An 18169-nucleotide genomic window follows, 5' to 3' on the forward strand; every position below is an offset into this window, starting at 1 on the left:
GACCATAAGCAATATATACATCACAGATCAACTGACAGATCCAACTGTCTGACCATTACATACATAGTTACCAGAGAGAGAAACTGGGTTTTCAAAGCCATATGTGGGAGGGGGGTCCTCCTTAATGGCTACCAAGAATCTCATCTGACACACAAACCTTCTTCCAAAGAGTAAGCCCCAAAGCAAAAGCTCACCTCAGAGTATATATACACTTTTCAGATCCAGAGGGCATCACGACCCTCATGACCCAGTGCCTCATTAGTAATTAGCAAAAGGTGTGGGTCTTCCTATAAAACAAGCCTCCCATAATCAAACTTCCCTTAATGGGCTCCACCTGAGTCCTATTAATGGGAATGGATGATTTTTTATTAACAGAGTGGGAGTAACTTTCTCTGAGTAACAAAACCAAAATGGGCTGCGAACCTGAAACAAGTTGTGTCTTTAAAACTGGCCTATATTGGACCATCTCTGTCTTTCCCATGAGCTCTTTCTTGTGTCCAATGGGTAAACACAGTTCTGCCACAGGGTAGGCTCAATAAACTGAACTGGCAGGAAGCAGATCTTCTCTGTTCCACCTGACCTTTTACACCTAAGGGTGTTTGTTTCTGTTCTGTTTCTTTTGTCCTCTGTTTTAGGTGGTGATCCCCACTGAAGTGGGGAGTTTGAACCACAGAAACTTTGGATCCAGGATTATAGATGGGATGTTGCAGTCATCCAGCCTGGCAGAGGGGTCCTGAAAAACCACGGTGCCTGGAACTGAGACAGAAGGTTGGTTTTAGACTTAGAACTGGGACTGTGCTCTATAGGAATTGAGCTTAGCAGTTTGTATATTTGTTATTATAACTTTGAAATAAATATTTCTTTGTAAAATCTAATCTGACTGTTAGTGATTAAATGGACCTGAGATGCAGGGAACCACCCCTTGCACTTGGGGGAATACCATCAGTAGGGGCTGGAGCTATTTGCACAGAGCCTACTGTCCTCCCCCACCTCAAGCGATAGTAGAGAACTTGGGAGAGAGGTGAGATATAACATACTTGGCCATTAGGCAGTGGGGGCCAAGGTAGTCAGTGTTACATGTATACACATACATGTACATATACATATGCATTACATATCATATCAAATATGACGATCTGAGTATTATATAATGTGATAATTTACCATGTTACTGTGAGAAGAATTAAGTTTAATTCACTTGTCAAAAATATTATAGTGGTTATTAGATTATGGGTTTGGAGAAGGAAATGGCAAACTACCCCAATATCATTGTCAAGAAAACCCCAAATGGGGTCACAAAGTGTTGGAGAGGACTAAAAAACGACTGAAGAACAAGAAGATTATGGGTAAAACTAGATGACTGCTGAAGTCCCTTCCTTTTCTCAGATTTGTGCTTCTGTGATTAAAATGCTATCAAATGAAAGCCTACTTTACTACTGTGATAACCTCAGTCAGATAAACGTCACATGTGAGATGGGAAAGAAAAGAGAAGGGAGGTAGGGAGTGATTGGTGGTGATGAGAGACAGAGACAGAGAAAGAAAGAGAGAGAAACAGAGACAGAGAGATAGAGAGGGGGAGGGAGAGACATACATCCACAGAGAGAAAGAGAGAGACACAGAGAGATAGAGAGGGGGAGGGAGAGACATACATCCACAGAGAGAAAGAGACACAGAGAGAGAGAGAACTTACTGTTTAACTATTGTATCAGGCTCTGTGCTAAATGCTATGAATGCAAACACTAGAAAGTCTCTACATTTAAGGAGTCTATATAAAAATAGAAGAAAATAACACAAAGGTATGCTGGAAGAGGGGGATAAAAAGGCAGAGGAGGCCATATGGTCATGCTAAACTATTACTGAAAAGCTTGAAAAGCTCCCCTGTTTCTTAGAAGCTTGAAATTCAGTTTGTCAGAAAGTTTTGCCAAGCACTGGCCTCATCTATTACTTCTTGGCCATTCTAATTCATTTGACACCTATACTTTGACCTGAGTGCCACAGAGAGGAGCTTATTCAGCTCTGCTCCTTCCTATTGAAACAGCTGGGCTAAAACAACAAATGGATCAGTTAACTTACTGCTGAAATTCAGAAGCTTCTGGAATAAAACAAAAATGAACTCTCTAGCAGCTACATCGCTACCACAAAATAGCCTTGTGAAGAGAGAGTAGAACATATTTAAAATGTGATCTGTTTAGAGATGTAAAGTATGATTACTTCCCATCTACGTTAAAATTTATACAAAATAAGAAGTGACTTTTGTGCTTTGAGTCCAGATGCTATACACAACTATATACATCTATCTGTAATAATAATCTTTATATAGTGTTTACAAAGTGCTTTATATATATATTATCTCATTTGATTCTCACAACAACCCTGTGAGGTAGGTGTTTTGTATTAAACTCAATTTTACAGATCAGAAAACTGAGTCTCAGGGAGGTTTGGTGAGTTGCCCAGGATCACACAATAATTGTCTGAGGTGAGACTCTCAAATTCTTAAATTCAGTGCTCTGTCCACTTGGCAATACTGCCTCCGTATGTATAGTATATATGTATATATCTGCTACATAGAAAACTAATTTAAAAATATTACATGCAGAATAGAAAAATATTAAAGATGAAAATGTAGAGTGATAAAGAACTAAGCGAATCAAACTGGAATACAATGAGGCCACTGGGCTTATCATCACATATTTCCCAAATTTCCTCTAGGATTCTTCAAAGAGCATTCACAAACTATTTTTTTATTCTGCATTATTTTACTTTCAATGGCACCATACTAAAACTGTTAGTGAAGGACTAGACATTTGCAAGTCACCAAGGATTCTGCAGAGTAGCATTTGAGGGGAAGGGGATTTTATAGTGAAGACCCTTATTTTCATAATTCATACATTCCTAAAACTGGGACCCATTCGATTTCTTGGGTTGCTAATGTATTAAGGTATTATAATTTATACTATATTTTCTTTCATTTGTTCTCATTTTTAAAAGAAAAGTTTCATAAATATCCCAATTATTTGCTGTGAAAAAATTCAGAAGAATAGCTCACTGGTTGTTTAAATACTTTTTCCAATTTTTAAAAATTTAATTTGTGGATATATCTTGTTTTGATACAATAGGCACTTTCTAGCAAACTCTTTACAAAGTACATGGAAGGAAGACAGCTTGCTTATCCATAGTTAACAGAAAGGAGGATACTGTCCTTTAACTTTGCAGTGAAGGTACCAACACTGACCACTGCATTCAGCTTGCTCTTCATGTACAGTGCTTTTCTGTGCTTGCCTTTAAATTCATCAAAAGGTGGGGAGGTACTCTGAGTGATGGAGGTCTGCTTGTTTTCTCTGGACACAAGGAAGGTATCAGTGGAATACCTGGGCTTTCCATCTCCAGTTCCTTGCTCTTGCTGTGACTAGCCCATTGTCTTTTTTTTTTAATTCATGTATTTACTTGTTGACATCTTTTAGTTCTTCAACGTTTCTTAAATGTTATATGTTGCAGACAGCTCTCGCCATGAACCTCTCCATTGACCTCTGTTATTTATTTTTAATTCTTCAGAAACCATATAGTTCTACGACTTGTATCCATACCACACTTTCTGCCCTATGTGTTCATTTTACAGATGAGCAAACTGAGAACCAGAGAAATTAAGTGACTTGGCCAAGGTCCCACACCTAGGTAATAATGGCTGACTACCTACTTCCACACTTCTTTTCATCCCCTTAAGAAAATTTCAAATATCTAAAGGTAGGTGACTGGGTCCCAGACCTTCCCTTTGTTGGGATTTCCACTTTCATTTCTCCATTTCAGCTGCTTTATCAATATATCCCTTCCCTAGCACATGTACTTACTGTGAGTCTTAGAACTCAGTAGGACCAAGCAGAGTTAATTTGGAGAAGGGTAAAATGAAATATATCTCAGATGACTAACAGTCTTGAATCAATCTCCTAATCCTGGGCACTGGGTTCAAGCAATTGCAATGATCAGAGTTTGATCATAGAATTAACTTCCTGTTGTTATTCAAAGACTCATTAAATTTCTCCCCTCCCCAAATCTGCTTGTCTCTATAAAGTCTCCAATGGATCCTCCTGGGGGCATTCTTCTTATAGTTTTAATGGCCATGTTCTCCTTTAGTCATTTTACAATGACCTTTTTAGAAGCAATGAGCCCTTTGTCCCAGCGCACAGGGTAGAGCTCCCCACCTCCTATTGTGGGTTGGCTGGCAACAAGGATACCATACAAAGAGAGGAAAAAAAAAAGTGTTGAAACAAACCCCTTGGGAACAAATGCATACAGACAGTAGATGGTACACAGACCACAATGAAGCTATTACTTCTGAAGGCCTTGTCTTCTCAATTTAAATGGAAATGCATAGGGAACATGAATTTGTTTAGCAAGGGACTACAGAGTACATAAGGAAGTATACATGTTGGAAATCAGACCATATACAAGATACAGTTAGGAAAGATCTGAGGAGGAGGTGAGACCCCTTTTTATCATACCGTTTCCCTCTTCACCCTAGCTTAATTTTTAACATGCAAGCCCTGCCCTGCTAAATGCCCATTAATTTCTTTTATAACTTAACAAATCTTAACCTCAGTCAGGCTTTAAGCCAGACAGGAGTTCAGAACTGGAACTGGTACAATTGGTGATGTAAGTTTCATTGGGGGCCCTCAAGCTAGGATTTCAGAAGGTACCTCTTTTTGCCTTTTGTTAATTATACATTAGCAAATTTTCCTCCCTCTTTTTGTGTCTCCTTCCAATCTTCCTCCTCCCCTTCTCCATTGTAATTCATCATCCCAACCATGAGCCTACTGGGTAACATTTAGGTCTCTGTATGAAGAAAGAAAAAAAAATGTAATCTACCCCCGCTTTCCTGTTCAGAACTAAACTAAACAGAAAAAACCAAAACAAAGCACGACACATTCCCACTGACTTGTTCTCTTAGGGCTGCAATTTGGTGGTAGAAAAAAACAAAAGAATCAGAGGGTTGGAGTTCAGAAACTTGCATAATGATAAAGGTGGGGAAGCAATAGGGAACCCTACCTTCCCTAAGGAATGGGACAAAAACTAACTCGAAACTTCTAGTCCCAGTAACTGAAATATGCTGAAATTCAACCTTTCTACCTTGTTCAGTCACAACAAAAGTTTGAGTCTTTTGATCTTCCTATTGTAAGGTAAATAGGTGGTTCCTGACCAAATGATTCATCCCCTCTTTCTCTAAAGCTTGCTGAACTCACCGAAAATAAGAGGCAGACAGTGAAATGTCAGTTACCGTGGAGATTCAGCTGTATCTTATCCTCATACACACATATGTGTGTATATTATATATATATTATATTTACGTATATATGTATATATTTACATATATGTGTATATATAAATATACCCACATATATGTGTATATATGTATATATAAGTGTATATGTATATGTATATACATATATACCCCAAATAGCATGTTAAAACAATTTTTAACGTTTGTGGACTTTTTAAGGTCTTGAGTTCCAAATTCTATCCCTTCCTCCCTCCCATCCTTGAGTTGGTAAGAAATCAGATATGGTTATGCATGTAAAATCATGTAGAACATTTCCATATTAGTTGTTTTGCACAAGGAGACTAGAATAAAGAAAAAGAAAGAAAGTGAAAAATAGCATGCTTCAGTAATATCAGTTCTTTCTCTGGAGGCAGATAGTATGTTTCATTGTTAGTCCTTAGGGAATGTGTTGGATCATTGTATTGCTGAGAAGAGCTGAGTCACTAACAGTTCTTCATCGAGCAACGTGGCTGTGTTACTGTCTATAAAGTTCCCCTGATTCTGTTCTCTTCATTATGCATCAGTTCAGGTAGGTCTTTTCAAGTTTTTACAAATCATTCTGCTTGTCATTTCTTACAGCACAAGTATATTCCATTGCAGTCATCTACCACAGCTTGTTTAGGCATTCCCCAATTGATGGGCATCCCTTCAATTTTCAATATTTAACCACCTCAAAAAGAGCTGCTATAAATGTTTTTGTACAAATAAGTTTTCACATTTTTTATGTCTTTTTGATATCTAGTTGTATTGCTGGGTCAAAGGTATGCACTTTGGGCATAGCTCCAAACTGCTCTCCAGAATGGTTGGATCAGTTCACAACTCCACCAACAATGCATTAATGTCCTAGTTTTCCCATATCCCTGCCAACATCCATCATTTTCCCTTTTTCTCATACTAACCAATCTAATCTGATAGTTGTGAGATGGTACCTCAGAATTGTTTTAACTTGCATTTCTCTAATCAAAAGTGATTTAGAGCAGTTTTTCATTAAACTATAAATAGCTTTGATTTCTTTGTCTGAAAACTGTTCATATCTTTTGACCATTTATCAACTGAGGAAAGACTTATACTTTTATAAATTTGACTCAGTTTTATGTCTCTCTCTCTCTCTCTCTCTCTCTCTCTATATATATATATACGTATATATGTATATGTATATTTATATACATATACATACATATCTGAGAAATGAGGCCTTTATCAGAGATACTTGTTACAATTTACCCCCTAGTTTTATGCTTTTCTTCTGATTTTGGTTGCATTGACTTTGTGCAAAAACTTATTAATTTTATATAATCAAAATTATCTATTTTACATTTTATATTGCTCTCTCTATTTTCTTTGGTCCTAAATTCTTCCCTTATCCATAGACCTGATGGATAAACTATTCCATGCTCTCCTGATTTGCTTATGGTATCATCTTTTATGTGCAAATCATGTACCCATTTTGACATCTGGTTATCTTTTTATGAAATGTGAACAAGTTTCTCTTAGACTGAATCCTAAGGTGAGCCCAGTGAAAATTAGTGGTGTAATGAATCTCTACAATGCCTCAGACACCTGCATACCTTGGCAGCTCATTCCAGCCCCTCACTTCACCCATTTGAAGTACCTTCCACCCCTATGGTCTCTCCAATTGGCTAGTTCCTCCCAGATTCTTCATTTAAGGTCATCCAGGCTACTCATATCTTTACTCATTTCTAGATTTTACTCCTCACTCTCCTCCCAGACATTCCCTATAATGCCTTATACTGGGTAGCTTTCTCTCTCCTGTATTTCCATCTTCATTTTATATGTTGTCTTCCTCCTTGAGGGAAAGGGCTATCTTTTTTTCTGCTTGTATTTGTATTTCAAGTGCTTAGTACAGCACCACATAGTGAGACCTTAATAAATGCTTCTTGGCTTGACTTTACTTAACTAGACTATAGGTCCAGTGAAAAAGATGATAGCTCAATACGAATAAATCCCAACACCATTTGTTATATGGTAGTCAACAAAAGTCCAGTGGGAACTTACAATGCATAGAAAAGAATAGTGTCTAAAATAAGAGAAAGTAACCATTTCAATCTATGCTATCAAGTCAACCAAAACATTGAGGTACTAGGTGGCACAGTGAATAGAGCATGAAGGTTGGAATCAAGAAGACTTATTGTTGTGAGTTCAAATCTAACCTGAGATACTTTCTAGTTCCCTATCTATAAAATGAACTGGAAAATGAATTGGTAAACCACTTCAGTATTTTTGCCTAGAAAATCCCCAAAATGGGGTCATGAAGAGTTGGACATGACTGAAATGATTCAACAGCTTACATTTCAGGCTATACATGTGCATGTGTATAAATGTGTATAAATATCACATCACATGTGTATAATATACATATATAGATTTTTATTTGATACAAGATAATACTTCCTAAAATAAGGGCTGTGCTTAAATGAAATAACCTGCCTCAAGAGAGAAAGAATGCTCCCCTTCACATTGTCTTCCAGCAATGACTGGATGGCCATTTGCTGAGAGTGTTTTAGGGCATAGTTCAGATCCGTATTGAGTTTCATGCCCTCTGAAGTCCTGTCCAACTCCGGTTCTGTGACATATATTGGATTACCAAGTTTCTGTGATTCCCCTAGCATGAGAAAGACCCTTCAATCGGGCAAAAAACCTATGTAGATAAGTCTGGTCTTAGGGAGTAGTTTATAGTATACCTAGAAGGTAGGTGATTTGCCCAGGGTCACATTGCTATTAAATGTCTTGCAGAATTTAAAACCAAGCATTTTTGATTCCTAGTGCTGAATTCTATCCACCAGAACAGGCTGCCTTTTCACTGTGATGCATTGACGCATTGTATAATGTGTAATACAATATTATATATGTATATGTTCATGTATGTGGGCATATATATATATATATATGTAGATCTATTTGGAGAGGGGGGGAGAGAGAGAAGGAGAGAGAGAGAAGGAGAGAGAGAGAAGGGGAGAGAGAGAGAGAGAGAGAGAGAGAGAGAGAGAGAGAGAGAGAGAGTTAGAAACCAGGAAAGGGATAATTATAGGCCCTTTTTGTAATCAATACAAAAATCAAGCTTTCTCAGGTGGAGGTCTCATTTGTAATCTAATATTACCATAGTCATAAATATTTCATTAAAGTCCTATCTATGGCATTTCCTGGTTCTCTGATCTCTTGATTGTTGGTTTCTCTAATTAACCACTTCCTTTTTTTTTTTTTTAAGTGAGAATGTGTTTTCTAAGCTCCTTAATAAAGTTGCCTTTTGTTAGTTAATTATTTCAAGGGCCTAAAAGTCTATCCTCAGGCATCTTTCACTCTCTAAGTAACTAATCCACACTCCTTGCAGCTATAAAGTGCTACAAACCTGGCTCACATTACAAAACAGCCTTTGAACCCTTTTGATTCAATCCCTTCATTTTACAGATGAGGAAACTGAGGCTCTGAGCTGTGTGACAAATCACACAGCTAGCCGATAGCACTAACAACCTAGAGTCTTAGTTCAGTAGGCAAGAATAAAGATCCTTAGCCCTTTATCTCACACATCTCCATGGCAACACTCCACAAAATATCCGTGGAAGCCAAGGGCAAACACTACTTCTAAAGATCAATTTTGATTTTCCATGGGTGATAACTGGCAAAGGTCTATGCATTAGATTACCTCTTTTGAGTCTCACAATGACCCGGTGAGCAGACACTACAATTACTATTACTTCTCCTTTCACTTTTTAAGAGATAAGAAAACAGAGATAAAAAGGAAGGAAATGACTTGTACAAGGTCACACCATTAGTCAAAAAAAAAAAAAAAAACGGAATCAGAATTTAAATCTAGATCTTCCTAACTTGAACGTAGTCCCTCTGGTGTGTCTTTTCCATTTGGATTGGAGTCTCACTGTAGTGGGAAATTCAAAGAAGGATAATATCTACCCACCTTCACAGAGTTGTTGTAGGGGATCTCATGAAATAATATATATGCCTATATGCATACATATACACAATATACACATATATGTACACACATGCACATATGTGCACACACATATGTGTGCAAGACATACACGTGTGTATATGTATATATACACATATAGACATACACACATACACACATACATACACACATATATGTATGCTAAAGGGTAAAAACAATATTTTCAAATATAATGGAACATTCTTTAGATTCTCATTTTAAAAACTGTGTTTCCCATTACTCTTATCTTAATTATACTGCAAGTTTCTTCAGTTGCCTTGGACTATCCCTTGTAATGCCTTCTGTTATTTTAGGAGCTCTTTTTTTCCATCTTTCTTTGAATGTTTACACAGATACTGATACAGCCTAATTGCCTTCAGGCTGAGGTTGAATCAGTGAACCTCCTCCACCTTTGCTTACAAGGGCTCAAAGAAGGCAGGAAAGGGGCTTCATTCTCCATCTGCTCTTTAACCACAGTCTTTTCTTCAGAGACTGACAAGGGTGTTAATTGTGATGGGGACATCTGTCTACTAGAGAAAGAAAGCTATCTGTACATTTATGAGCGAATCCAAATGCCAAGATGGTGATGACATTAGGTGGCAGTGGGCTCCAGTTGTGTTGAAATTGGCCGAGAGCAGCTTCAAAGTCCCATCTACAATTCCCTGAAGAGTTCATTCACTTCTCTCCACTTTCTGGTTGGAGTTCAGAAATACAACAGGAAATGAATGCTGCTCCCAGCAATCTGCAAGGGAGTTCCAGGTCCCAGGGAGATCATGAGGTGAGGACCAGAACCAGAACTGGGTGAACAAAGAGTGCTGAAAAGGATGATGAAAGGATGATGCTAAGATGGGTATAAGCTACCTTGTAGCTGGAAACTTCAAAGCCCCATTTTCATTATGGTACTGTTTTATACCAATTTAGAAATATTTGCTATAAAGGCCCATCTGTTCTCTACCCCAATTAATCAGCTAAAATAAAATAAGAAGAATTAAGTTATGGCCATAGTTGAATTATGCTTCACTTCCTCCTCCAAGTTTATTTGCTCTGTTGGCTGAAAAAAATCCTTTCACTAATTGGCTTATTCCCAGTGATATTTTAAATACTGTATGAGCACTTTTTGACCTTTCTCCTGAGCCAGTTAAAGGAAGGAGACATAACACTCACATTGCAGGGCATTTTACAATATATTCTCTGCCAAATAATACATCTCTGATTGGTTTTTTCAAATACCTTTGTAATAGGTACATTTACAGAATTTTTTTTTTTGAATCAGGTAGTTTGTATACCGTCTTAGTGCTAAAGGCTTTGTATTCATGTGATCACAGATTTAGAGCTTTAAGAGACTTTAGAGGTCATATAGTACAATCCCCTTATTTTATAATAAAGAAAGAGAGGCCCAGAGAAGTTAAGGTAATGCTACAATTAGGAAGGGAACCAGAAATTGAATTCAAGTCTTCTTATTCCAAATCCAGGATTCTCTACCATTTATTCTATTATATTAGTTTATTTAATAAAGAATTTCCCCTGTAGGATATTGGTTTGATTTCTTAACTTTATTTAGCCTCAAAATGAGCCCATAATTCTAGTAAAATAAAAATTATTTCCAAATTTTATGAAATTCCTTCGTTTTGATGGTGGTACATGTTGTATTTTTCACCATTGAAAAGACTGGCTGGTGTGAGGTTCCAGGTGGCTAAATATTATTATATTCAAACCTTAAAGATTTGTTTTGAGGTCAACTCCATAGAGAAGCAGGAAAATGAATAACAGTACCTTGGATTTGGACTGAATAGGTAAATATTCTGGGCCATATCATGTGTGTATTTATACATATATATCTACATATGTATGTATATAGTTTGTATTAGTGTATATGTGTATATGTGCATATGTATATATGGAGAGAAAGAGAGAGAGAAAAAGAGAGAGAGAGGAGAGAGAGAGAGAGAGAGAGAGAGAGAGAGAGAGAGAGAGAGAGAGAGAGAGAGAGGTGGAGGGAAGGAGGCAGGCTACCTCTCAGGGCACTTGTGAGAACCAAATGAAGTAACCTTTGTAAAAACTTAACACAGTGTCTGGCACAAAGTAAGGGCTGTATAAATGTGAGTAATTGTTATTATTATACCTCATATTTTCATTCCCTTTCAGAAAGTGAACTTGTCAAAGGCAGGACGGGTTTTGCCTTTTCTTTTCTTTTGTATCCCCCAGGACTTAACACAGTATAAATGTTTTTTGACTGTCTAACAAAAATAATGATGATGAACCTGGTGCTAACAATGCTTCAGATGATCCAAGGTTTAACTGGTCATGGTACTCCTCGTATTTATGCAGATTGGGACCCCAGAATGCCTTAGGAGGAGGTTTTGTGAATTGTTGTGGCCAAAACCTTCACCAGCTGGTGAGCTACCTTATGGTGATGAGCCTCTCCAAGCTTAGCTGGCCTGATTCTCAGACAATAGACTCCCAGTTCAACATCCAAGCTTCTCTGGCTTGGAAGGACTTGCCAGAGCTTGTCCTCAGCTGGTATGTGCTTCAAGAAAAACCAGTAGGGGCTTGTGAGCAGTAGCGCTAAAAGCTCATCCCCCTCAGGGATATGTCTAGAACTCTGAGACACTATGTGTTTGCTTTGGGGAAGTGAATTTCAGTTTCAGGGAACACCAATTTCGTAGACACTGGGGAAGAAGCCCCAGAAGGGGTACTACCCAAGCACCAAAACAAGTGCTTCACTTGTCTCCTAGGTGGTAGATGGTAAGGCACAGAAATATAAAATCACGATTGTAAGTATAGTTGAGAGAATGCTAGTTCTGGAGTCAGAGGACCTGGGTTTGAATTCAACCTCTATTATTACCTATGGGATATTGAACAAGTTGCTACCTCTCTTTAGGCCTCAGTTTCCTCATTTGTAAAATGAAGGGTTTAGACTAGTTTTCTAAAGACACTTCAGTTCTAACAATTTAAGAGTCTAAGTGATTTGCTTGTGGTTACATATCTAAGGAGAGAAGAAAAGGCAGAGGTTTTTAGGTTAGGAATAGTAACTTATTTTGTAAAAATCCTTTTATAACTGTATTTCAATAGAATTGGTTTCTTTAGTAATACAGTACATTTTATTGCATGCATTTAAGAATATTATTCTGAAAGGGGACCCACAGGTTTCACCAGATTATCAGAAGGAGTCCTTTCCTCAAAAAAGTTAAACCCCTGATTGAAGGGCAAATGAAAGATCTTAATTTCTTAAATGTATCTAAAGAACTTCTATATAATGAAATTTACTTCATGAGGTTTTCCAAACATTGAGAATACTGCTGCACAAAGCAAAGAAATATTGCATTTATGTATCTGTATATTTCTCCTGGTGCTCAGAATATAGATGTTCAATATGGAGAAATAGAGTAAGCAACATTTTAAAGGAGCTTAGTTGTTTTCAGTATTAGAATAGGTAACATAAATGCTACTACTAGGTCTATATTCCAAAGAGATAAAAAAGTGGGGAGGAGAGGAAGAACCTATTTGTACAAAAATATTCATAGCAGCTCTTACGCAGATAGCAATTGGAAATTGAGGGGAAGCCCATCAATTAGGGAATGACTGAACAAGTTGTGGCATATGATTGTAAAGGAATATTATTGTGCTGTAAGAAATGACCAGTAGGATGATTTCAGAAAAACCTGGAAAGACTTACTTGAACTGATACAGAGTGAAGTAAGAAGAACCAGGAGAACATTGTACACTGTAATGACAATACTGTACAATGATCAACAGTAAATGACTTAGGTATTCTCAGTGATGCAATGATTCAAGACAGTTTCAAAGGACTCCTGATGAAAATGCTATTCACCTCCAGAGAAAGAACTGAAGACATCTGAATACAAACCAAAACATTCTCTCTCTCTCTCTCCCTCTCCCTCTCTCCCCCTCTCCATCTCTCCCTCTGTCTCTCTCTGTCTCTCTCTCTCCTAGTTTTCTTCCACAAAATTACCAATATGGAAATATTTTACATGATTGCACATGTGTAATCTATATCAGATTGCTTGATTGGTTGTTGTCCTTAGTTTTTGAAGAGGACCAAAATGTTATCACCATAATAAAATGAAGTTTCAGTGTGTCTGATTGGTTGATCAGACCAATATGAGTTTGGAATGCTCTACTACAGGTTGGGCACAGAAAGTCCATGTGAATATTTGGGGTGGATACTCCAAATTTTCATATCCTACATTTCCTTTGTGCTGTTTCAATTATGCTTTGCTCATAGAGCACAGCACCCTTTCTGATGTGGGCACATCATGCTGAGTGGTCCTGTGCCAGTGTCTCCCATGTTGCACAGTCAAATCCACAGTTCTTGAGAGAGACCTTCAGAGTGTCCTTGTATCGCTTCCTCTGGCCACCATGGGATCACCTGCCCCATGTGAGTTCTTCATAAAATAGTCTTTTTTGGCAAGCGTACATTGTGCTTTTGAACAAGGTGGCCAGCCCATGGGAGTTGCACTCTCTGAAGCATAGTTTGAATACTTGGCAATTCAGCTGGAGCAAGGACTTCAGTGTCTGGTACCTTATCCTGCCAGGTGATCCTCAGAATCTTCCTAAGACAGTTCAAATGGAAGTGATTCAGTTTCCTGGCATGGCGCTGGTAGACTGTCCGTGTTTCATAAGCATATAACAATAAGGTCAGCACAAAGGTTCTGTAGACCTTCAGTTTAGTAGTCAGTCTAATAACTGCTCTGTCCCAAACTTTTCTTCGGTGCCTCCAAAACACTGAGCAGGCTCTGGCAATGTGTATATCAACTTCATTGTCAATGTGTACATCCCTGGAAAGTACACTCTACCAAGGTGAACTTATCCACAGCATTCAAAACTTCTCCATTTGTTGTAACTGATGGTTCCGTGTGATCTATATCAGATTGCTTACTGTGTCAGGGAAGGTGGAGGGATAGAATTTGGAACTCAAAACAACAATAACAGCAACAAAAATGAATGTTAAAAATTGTTTTTACATGTAACTGGGGAAATGGGGTAGAGTGGGCAAGGGATTTGCCGGCTACATCCTGTTCTTGTGCTTTTGCTCCTTTGAGCTTGGGTTGGACTTCTGAACACTGATGAGGCTTCCCTCTATACATCATTCATACCCTTTCAGTTCAGGGCTCTCAGGGTCCAATGTCATGAGAAACATCCTTCCCATGCGTCAGATTTCTGGCATTTGTGTAGTAGTCAAGCCATTCTGACCTTTCTAATCCTTCCCTTGGGACTCTAAAACAGGAATTAGCTTGAGGAATTAGGGACACATGGATTTATCTCTCCCAGACATCATAGGCAAGGGGTTAATTTTGGGAAATGAATAGTGTTAGGGTATGTGACCCTGAGTTTTATTCCTCATTACTTACCTGATATCTTAGTTTAAATTAAAGATTCCTTTGCATTCTGTGATATTCAATGATTCATTTCTGGCTCATCTGAAGGAATTTAGAAAAGAAGCCAAAAGAAAATCACAATTTTGAATTTGAGTAGACAATGGATCCAAATAGGCTGTAATAACTAACATGAACATAACATTTGGCAATGTCCCAATAAAATCACCCATGGGAAAAGAAAAAAAAAGAAAAGAAAACCTATGGCACTGTAAACTTCAAAGAGCTGACTATCTCTTCTTCCAGACAGAATATGTTCCATGTTCCTCTTAGACAAAAGGCAGCATATGGTCAAAGAATGTACAAAACCAGGAATTCAGTGGACTTAAACATGCTTCTTTTCAAATGCAAGTCTCTCACATGTGAAAAAAGAAAAAAAAAACAAACCCCTGCACTTTCCCCATCTCTCACCAGTAAAGAGAGTCGGTAATAATTGGCACTTTTGGAGGAAATCTACTTTGTTTCAATTACGTTATAGGAATAAGAAAACTAGATGCTAAGGAGCTACCCAGAGCTTGAAAGAGTAGAGCACCAAGGACAGAGACTCTCCAAGGACCTCAGACCCCACATCAGTTTTCTTCCTTTCTCTCTTATATTTGGCTCCCTTTGTTTGGCAAATGTCTTCTTGGTTGGTGTGCAAGTGAGGGGAACCAGGGCTCCTTTTAAATTACCCAGAGACCAGCCAATCAGGGAGAAAACAGCAGCAGTAACACTCAACATATCCAAGACAGGCAGTGAGTATATTATATCCCATAAATGACTGGTGCAGATAACTGAAGTTTTACCCCTTTAGACCTTGATGTTTTAATAGAATATCAATAATTGATGATGGAAATCTTTTAGAAATATATCTCACATCCTCAGCCTTCTTTTAAATAGAATGTTTTTAACTTTGGTCATAATCTAAGAGAAGGAGTGTAGAACTTGCAGGTAGAGGACCAGAATGCAAATCTTGACTCTGTATGACAAATCACTTTCATCTCTAGGTCCCAGATTTTCAACTGTAAAAGGAAGGGTTGAATTAGATCAGGGATTCTTAACCTGCAGTTCATAGATTTAAGAGGTCAGTGGATAGATTTTAGGGGATTTATACACTTAGGGGAAAAAATCATATTTATTTTCACTAACTTCTAACTGAAATTTATAGTATTTCCTTCAGTTCCTCCCTGCACTCCACTCCTGACTCTCTGGACGTTTTTCTCTGTCATGCCACAGTAGCCTCCTCAACCTGGAAGATTCCTTTGACATAGTGCTCCAGTAGCCTTTTCACCCAGAAAGATCCCTTTGCTTCTGTGTCCCCTTCCTTTGAAAGATGAGCTCCTCCTCCTTCTCTTTCTCCTCCTGCTCTTCAGCTTCCTTTTAGAATATAACCTCCTTGTAGGCAGGCTCTGCTTTTCTTCTATGCTTGATTTGTATTCCCAGCACCTAAACTATTGCCTGGCATCTAGTAAGTGCTTAATTAATGCTTGTTAACTTGACTTGACTATAAATGAATGTTGGCAGCAACACATAGGGGTGCATAGGCTTCACTAGATTGACAACAAGGTCCCCAACACACACACACACACACACACACACACACACACACACAGACACACACACAAAGAATCTTTGGACTAGATTATCTCTAAGGTTCCTTCCAACTCTAGACCTATTATCCTTTTGTTACTGACTCAAGGTCATCAGAATACATATTTATTCCACTATGATTCTGTGCTGTCATACAGTAGACCCCACGGTGGCTCTATAGGGTTGTTTTTCTATAAATTGAGTGGTCCAGTGGCTGTACTTCTAGATGCTCTTATCTATTTGCAAACATTTTTTCTGTTTCCTCTCTTGTTGATCATTTGTTTCAGTCATATCTGACTTTTTGTGATCCACTTTGGGGTTTTCTTAGCAAAGATAATGGAGTGGTTTGCCATGTCCTTCTCCAGTTCATTTTATAGATGAGGAAACTGAGGTAAACAGCATTAAGGGACTTGTCCAGGGTCACCAGCACTCTCTCTGCTGTGCCAACTAGCTGCCCTTTGCCATCATTTCCCTTACCACCTGGTTATTATTTGTTACTTCTTACACTTGTAATTGTGCCTAATTTGAGAAGTGCCCATCCTGCCTTGCCCCTTCCTAATTTACTGATGGCAGAAGCACAAAAAATAGAAGTCGTTAAGGTAATCCAGAAATCCCCTAATTTTAAATCTAATTCCTTTATTGCTGCACCACACTGGATAGTGAGATCAAACTGTTTTGAGTGATGATACATCTAGTTTAGGTGGTTTTGCAGTCTTTGGGGTCTATTTGCCTCCTCACCATAGATAGAGAATTCATCTTTTACTTGGTCTCTGAGCTAAATGTTTTCTGTTACAGTGGCCAACACATTTGGCAAGCATGTATCTCACTTTTTAATGCCTCACTTGATATTAATAGCCAACAGATTGTCAAAATTATCTTTGTTTTTGTGACTCTCAAGTAATAATCTTGTGGGGGAAGTAGGTATGTTGGAAGTGTAAAGGAATCATTTTTCCTTGTGATGAGTAGGGGGAATCGCATTTATCTGTGTTAGGTGATTGTATATAGAATATATGATATTGCAATGTGTTATCTTGGCATGTAGGATGTACCCGCTGACATACTAGTTGACAAGGAAATAGGGTTATAACTGTCAAAAATTATTCCTTGAAAGCTGAAAAGAACTCCATGCTGGTAAGGAGAGCATAAGCCATGTACACATCTGGGAGAAGGGAGGAAGTCATAGAATCAAAGCTCTACTGCCAGAAAAGACCTTAGTCCACCAACCCACCCCGCTTCATTTTACAGATGAGAACACTGAGATCTGGTGAAATTAAATGACTTGTCTTAGATCACACAGGTAAATATCAGAGGCAAGGTTTGAATCCAGGTCCTCTGATTTCAGAGTCAATAATCTTCCACTATACACAACAGGAAGGGAAGACTGGAAGGAAAACACAAGGTGGTAAACTCAATAAGGGAACCAGGGCCAGTATGTAGGTATAGAGGAGGGGGCTAAGGCATCTATGAGGTAGATTAGCTAGCTCTTTCAATTCTAAATCAAAGACTGCTGCAAATATTACTACTCCCTTCTAATTATTCAGGAAAGGAAGGCAAATGTAATTAGACTTGGTCTTCAACCAGAGCCTGAGTGATTTCAGACCCACTGTTTACATAAACCAATCCTCATTTCTTTAAGTTGCTTACATGTTTTTGTTCCTTCCCCATATACTCTCCCTGAGAGAGCTCCATTTTCTGCTGTTGACCAATGTCAGCTCAAAGACGATGACCAAGTTTCCCAAATCCATGGCTGGTTGCTACTTAATGACAAGGCTTGGGTTTTAAATGAAATGCATGGTGCTGTTTTTTCATCAGGAAAGGTTCATCGTGGGGAAGTGGGGAAGCTGTCAAAGCCATCAGTCAGCAGCTGAGCGGCTCTCAGCAGGGGTCTCTTCTGCTTTTACAATTAGCAGCAGAAAGCTTTTGTTG

At 38.3% G+C, this 18169-nt stretch overlaps 1 long non-coding RNA gene across 1 annotated transcript in view; it reads left to right on the forward strand.

Moving 5' to 3' along the window:
* The first annotated feature begins 355 nt into the window (after window positions 1–355).
* Window positions 356–18169, forward strand: part of LOC140527182 (uncharacterized) — a 29992-nt gene continuing 12178 nt past the window's right edge. Inside the window, exons 1-2 of the long non-coding RNA XR_011974713.1 lie at window positions 356–768; window positions 3617–3741. This is a non-coding gene — a long non-coding RNA (uncharacterized lncRNA). The remainder of the gene's footprint in view (window positions 769–3616; window positions 3742–18169) is intronic.

This window comes from Notamacropus eugenii, chromosome 2 (genome assembly GCF_028372415.1).
Source record: "Notamacropus eugenii isolate mMacEug1 chromosome 2, mMacEug1.pri_v2, whole genome shotgun sequence".
NCBI classification, from domain to species: Eukaryota; Metazoa; Chordata; class Mammalia; order Diprotodontia; family Macropodidae; genus Notamacropus; species Notamacropus eugenii.